The sequence below is a fragment of the Cyprinus carpio genome, chromosome A4 (assembly GCF_018340385.1).
Source record: "Cyprinus carpio isolate SPL01 chromosome A4, ASM1834038v1, whole genome shotgun sequence".
Taxonomy (NCBI): Eukaryota; Metazoa; Chordata; class Actinopteri; order Cypriniformes; family Cyprinidae; genus Cyprinus; species Cyprinus carpio.
This window is the reverse complement of record NC_056575.1, coordinates 28,158,182-28,164,650: the sequence shown is the minus strand read 5'-3', so window position 1 is coordinate 28,164,650 and position 6,469 is coordinate 28,158,182. Positions and strand designations below refer to the sequence as shown.

Below are 6,469 nucleotides of genomic sequence, written 5' to 3'. Positions count from 1 at the left end.
GACTTAAATCCTGACTGATATTGTTCACAAACAGTTTCTCTGTAAAACTGAACATTGTTGAAAGGACTATATTTTTAAAAAATACCAGGAATGTGAAATTCAGTTCCTGGAGGGCCACAAGAGTAGCTTCAACTCTAATTGAACACACCTCAATCAAGTCTTCATTACTTGAAAACCAAAGGTAGGTGTGTAGGAGCTTAACTCTGCAGGACTGTGTCCTGAATGAAATACAAGATAAATATCAGTATAAGAAACATCTTGATTGATACTTTGACAAAAATCATTTAGTTGCTCACAAACTGCAAAGACTTCCTCACAAAAAGAGCTCAGAAGGCTAGATCTAGAAGTCATTACACCTGCCAACAGTGTGGAAAGAGTTTTGACCATGAAGGAAAACTGAGAGTCCACATGAGGATCACACTGGAGAGAAACCTTACACCTGCCCTCAGTGTGGAAAGAGTTTTACTCAAGGAGGAAGCTTTAACAGGCACAAGAGAGTTCACACTGGAGAGAAGCTGTTTACATGTAAACTGTGTGGAAATAGTTTCACAGAGCAAGCAAGCTTTAACAGGCACATGAAAATTCACACCAAAGAGAAGCATTAAGCATTTATGTGGCAAGAAGAGCAGTGTCCGAGAGCTGTGGGAACAGATCTAGTCTCAAGGAAGGAGATCCGGAAGGATAAAAGGAGTGATGACAGTGCAAGACGAGAGAGGACAGGCCTGGACTTCATGTTGTGCTTTATTATGTTTTTATGCGACGGTCATCTGTGAGGGGCTGCTGCTTTACTTTTTTTGTTGTTTGTTTATTTTATAATTAAAGTTGTGTGAATGTTCACCGGTTCCCACAGCTCTCAGCCTTGCTTTGCTTGCTACAAGTATATTGTCAGTATGCGATTTAACATTTTGGAGCGAATCAGACACTGAAGATTTGATCAGAAATAGATTGAAACAAGGCAAAGAACCACAAAAAGTCTCAAGTTTAAAGTTTATTTATATAGCACATTTAAAACAGCCACAAGACTGACCAAAGTGCTTCTCAAAAGAAACAGCATCATAAGAGTAGTAAGAACACACAAAACAGACTAAAACAAAGAACCAGAATAGAATTAAACACAAATAGAAAATATAATAGGCAGGAATATAAAAACCTAATAGGCCAATGAAAACAGATGGGTTTTTAAAAGACACTTAAAAATGGTCAGACTAGGGGGTCATTCGGAGCTCCACTGGCAAGTCATTCCAGAAGTGAGGACCAATCACAGAGAAAGCACGGTCACCTCTACACTTAAGTCTGGAATGTGGAATTAAAAGAAGGTTCTGGTCAGATCTTAGGATTCTCGAGGGAATGTATTGATGCAGCAATTCAGATCAGTAGCTGGGTGCTTGATTGTGCAAAGATTTAAAAACAAACAATAAGATTTTAAAATGTATTCTAAATTGAACAGGCATCCAATGAAGGGCCTTTAAAAGTGGAGTGGACTGATCCATTTTTTCTTTTTTAAAAGAAATCTAGAGGCAGAATTTTGGACCAGTTGAAGATGGGCAATCTGAGCTTTAGAAAGTGCACAGTATAATGAGTTAAAGTAATCAAGACGTGACGTATTAAAAACTAGCAACGTCTTATCAGTGAGGAAATGATTAATTTTTGCAAGTATACTGAGCTGATGAAAACTGGACCCAATCACAGTGGAAATTTGTTTATCTAATTTTTAATGAGTCATCTAAAATAGCACCCAGATTATGTACCTGTGAAGACCTAAAATCCTTTCATATATGCTTTCATATTTTCTGAAGAGCCAAAAACAATTACTTCAGTTTTCTCCTCATTTATGGATAACATTTTTTGAGATAACCAGGATTTAACCTCATCTAGACAGGATAAAAGAGCAGTCATGGCCAGTGGATGCCTTAGGAACCAATAGAGTTAAATCTGTTAAATGTTTATTGACGTTGACAAACAACACAGTTTGAATAACAAAGCCAAGTATCAATGCCTCATTATCATTGTATTTATGATATTATTTATGATTTCCTTTATGATGTATTGACTATATTAAGCTCCTCCAGAGTTTGGGGACTGAAGGATGTCTTCGGTCATGAACTGTTAGAAGTCTTCATACTCCAGATCTACTGGGAGCTTCAGTGTTATGCTGCAGGGTGTTTCTGGGAACATCCGCCTGCTTCTATTCAGGTTTTCATGCAGAAACTCAGTTGTTGGAGTTTCTCTAAAACCAAAGGCACACCAGCACATCCTCTAAACTGAGCTGAACTACGCAATTACAGTAGTTCTTGTCATCTATTACTAGTATATATTTACATTTTTTATTAGTATTTTTCAAATGCTTTTTAAAGACAAACAGCAATTAAACTTTCACTTACAAAATGCTTGATTTAAATATGTAAAAATGTATTACCTGTTGATTAATATCTCATAATCAAAGCCACATTTATTAAATCAACAAGCTAATAAGCCCTGCAACTGTAGGACTGAAAACGATCAAAGACTTCTGTTCTCCTGTCCCAAACCTAAAATGTTTGATACCGATACCTTGCCTTCGATACCAGGTCCTGAACTATATTTTTTTTTCAATACCAATTTTATAAAATCCATTTTAACCAGATTACATTACCTCTGAGAAACTTTGGTTTTATATTTTCAGGTTTGTTGACTTTTTTTTTTTACAGACTGTCCTGAGCCACTGCACAAAGGAACAAAATGTAACCCACACAATATATCAGTGCAAATATATTTAATAAAGTACAAGCCGTTTTAAGTCAATATGTGATGCTCACTGCTGCTTAAGATCTTTAAATCACGCAGGAGTTGGTTACTGGACTCTGAGGACAGTGTAGATGAAGTAATCTGTAGTGCTTTATCTCTGTCTGAATCTTCTCTGTGGTGCTGCTAACAGTGATCTGTCTTCTTGCTTCAGCTGCCATGTCCTCCACAGCAAACAGCTCCTCAAGGACAGACAGCTTTGGCCTCTTCTGTGAGCTAATACATAAAGAAATACAGAAAAATATAAAACATTATCAAGGTAAATGTGAACAAGTTAATTCTCCTCTGAAAATTAAATGGGAAAAAATAGAAAGTCTTTATATTTCCTCACCAGTGTTGTTACTGTCTTCATCAGATGAGCTGTCATCATGGTCACCTGCTCTCTATCTGCTCACCCCGAGTCTGTATTCAATAGAGTATGAGGGTCATATATATTGATCTACAATTCAAGAGAAGTAGAAGATCCCCAATAACAATTAACACCAGTACTGAGGTCCTTTTCATCAGCTCCTCCTCCAATCTGGTCCACATTTCATCTGCCTCTTCTGACTTGAATCTGGGATCCAGGGCTGTGGGCTCCTCCAAGAACTGCCTGATGTTGCCATCCTGCAAGACAAAAACAGTGGGAGTGCCTGAGTAATCCTAATGAAAACAAGTGAGAATACAACAGGTTTACACTACAGACCTGGTATCTTCTTGAGAGGTCATTCCAGACAGTGTCCTTGATGGTGTTTGTGAAGGAGGAGTCCTCATCATTAACTGTGAAGTGGTGCTGGAGTTTATTCAAGATCAGAATCTGACCCAAGGTTGGGCTCCTTTCAGCAGAGACGCAGATGGTTTAAGTGTAAAGTATCTTTGACAAACTGTTCTGCTCTTCTTATGTCCTCATCAGAATCTGTCTGCAGTCTGAAAAATATCATCAGTTTCATTAGCTGGACTATAGTTTTATGAGCACAATGGTTCAGACTGAAAATGCTGAAAATGATATAAGCTAGTCACAAAATTATTTATCTGTTTTTGTCCATTGATTTCTGAAGCTGAGGGTCCACGGAGGTGGTCTGGATGGCAGGGAACTGCTCCAGGAATCACTCCACCAAGAGGAACAGGCTATTTCACCTCGTTCTCACATCCAGGATGACAGCATGTTCTGGTGTGTGTGTGTGGTTAGTGGATGTTCATTTGCAGAGATGTTTTACTACATGATTTAGCAAAATAATCACCTAAGTGTTTTACACTAAACTTAATCAAAACACATTTCTACCTACCTAGAATACTACATACTCACAATAAGCTGCTTCTCTTTAAGGACAGGTTAACCATCCAAACAATATCTATTGTTACGTAGTCACAGCGCACAGAAAGAAACGTTAACTTAAATAGAACACAAGCATGTACCACTACAAGTTATCAGATTTTGTTTATTTGTTTGCTAATCATTAAGCTTACCTGTCAGAGTCCCAATCATAGCGCTGCTATCTTATCACGCTGTTGACATCGAGCTTGGTAAAATATAGCCACGCTGGGCCAATAGCCTCGCACCTCAAGACACGAGCCCAGAATCAAGCTGTATTTCCACTGTCGGGCCAGCGCTACTTTAAAACCTTCCCTTAACACTCAAGCAAACGTCACACAACCCCAGCAAGGTGGTGAGCACTGGTGAGGGGAAAAATTAACTTACAGGAAACTGATGTTTTTTCCTTACATAAAGACTTAAGACTTCAACATAGATATTTTAAATGATTTACGATTAAAATGAATAATAATAAGTTTACACAGATGTATTAATTTGTATGAGCATGAAAAAACAAAACAACACAATTACACATTAAAAGATAAAACACAAACACATACAACAGCAGCTGCTCGGTTTATTTGTGACTACAGGAACGCACAAAACAACTCCATTAGGGCTTTTAAGTCCAAATGCGTACACATATAACACTACAGAAAAATACTGACAAACCCTTGTATGTTTCTGTCAAATTTATTTAGAAAGAATGAGCATTAATTTTTCTTGATGCATGTACTCTGAGGAGGTTTGACCGCTATCCCGTCTCACTGTACTATTATCCTTTCAGCCAAAGCAACAGAGGGAGCTCACAGACTGAAAATCTGAGTTATATGAGTTACACAGAGTATATGAAATTTATGACATGTACGGATGCAGAAGTCCGATATAAACAAAGGAGGAGGCAGAAATATTATACCAAATAAATACATGATTATAACCATATATGATTTGTCTAAGTTCTTCAAGTGGTCTCTGGTATTTTCATAATCATAACATGTTTTTATAATGCCGATTGTTAACATATGCAGCCTTTTGCATCATGTATAATACATTTCTGCCTCATACGGTGTTTATAATTCCCATCGGGTCACAATCGTAAGTTAATTCAGACACTCGCTGGTGTCTGCAAGTGAGTTCTGCCATTAAAATTGTTTTAAATGTCTTAAATGTTGATGCTAGCTGGTAGCTTCATATGAAAACATGGGAAAAGAACAGCGGTGCAGACCGTCTCTAGCGCAGATAAACACCTTTGTTCATGACCACTCCTCTAGACCCACGTGGCCCATTTGGTCCAAGGTATTAGAGGGCCGAAAATCCCTGTCCATTGGCCCCAAGGGAGCCTAGATGAGGCATGATCCTGATAATAATTTTACCTTGTTGGAACAGCAGCTACGCTAATTATGTCCCTATTTGTTTCTCTGTTTTGCCACGGGATTGATTAAGCCCCAGAAATGACAGTGGAAACACGACTGGCCCTGGAATGCACTAGCACTATTGTGATCAAAGCCTGTAGGCCAGCATGTGTATACATCGGGGGTCTGCTAATTGTGAAGCTGTAATCTGCTGATTGGTCAGTCTGAATGTCTCACATTTGCTCACTATCCACAAAACTTACAAAATAACACAGTAAACACTCTACATACACACCGGCCCTCTTTTTGGGGCTCTGCTCACTCTCCCTCAATCTTTCTCTCTCTCTCAGGTAACATTTTACATACACACTGGGTACATTTAACAACAATTTATTTGTTTGTGTTTTACCATCCTTTACATATTTTGTAACCAATGAAAGTGTAACCTATAGTGTAATGTAATACAAAATAATAAAAAACACTCACAAAAAAACTACAATTATAGAGTATTATACCATTGTGCTGATAATGTTTCTTTAGTCCTTCAACAATCCTACAGCCTGAACTACTATACTGTTTATATTTAAGCTAAGAATATACAGGTGCTTCTCAATAAATTAGAGTGCCGAGGAAAAGTTCATTTATTTCATTAATTCAACTCAAATTGTGAAACTCGTGTATTACATATATTCAATGCACACAGACTGAAGTAGTTTAAAGGGATAGTTCACCCAAAAATCTAAATTATGTCATTAATGACTCACCCTCATGTCGTTCCAAACCCGTGAGACCTCCGTTCATCTTCGGAAAACAGTATAAGATATTTTAGATTTAGTCCGAGAGCTTTCTGTCCCTCCATTGAGAATGTATGTACGGTATACTGTCCACGTCCAGAAAGGTAATAAAAAACATCTTCAAAGTAGTCCATGTGACATCAGAGGGTTCGTTAGAATTTTTTGAAGCATCGAAAATACATTTTGGTCCAAAAATATCAAAAACTACGACTTTATTCAGCATTGTCTTCTCTCCTCCCGGGTCTGTTATG

At 37.8% G+C, this 6,469-nt stretch overlaps 1 long non-coding RNA gene across 1 annotated transcript; it reads right to left on the bottom strand.

The window, feature by feature from the left end:
• Nucleotides 1-2,870: 2,870 nt before the first annotated feature.
• LOC109104516 lies at nucleotides 2,871-3,724 on the bottom strand. Its single transcript, XR_006158069.1, has 3 exons — nucleotides 3,467-3,724; nucleotides 3,113-3,387; nucleotides 2,871-2,997 (listed from the first exon to the last, which is right to left on the bottom strand). It is a non-coding gene; the product is annotated as an uncharacterized LOC109104516 (long non-coding RNA).
• Between the last annotated feature and the right edge of the window lie 2,745 nt (nucleotides 3,725-6,469).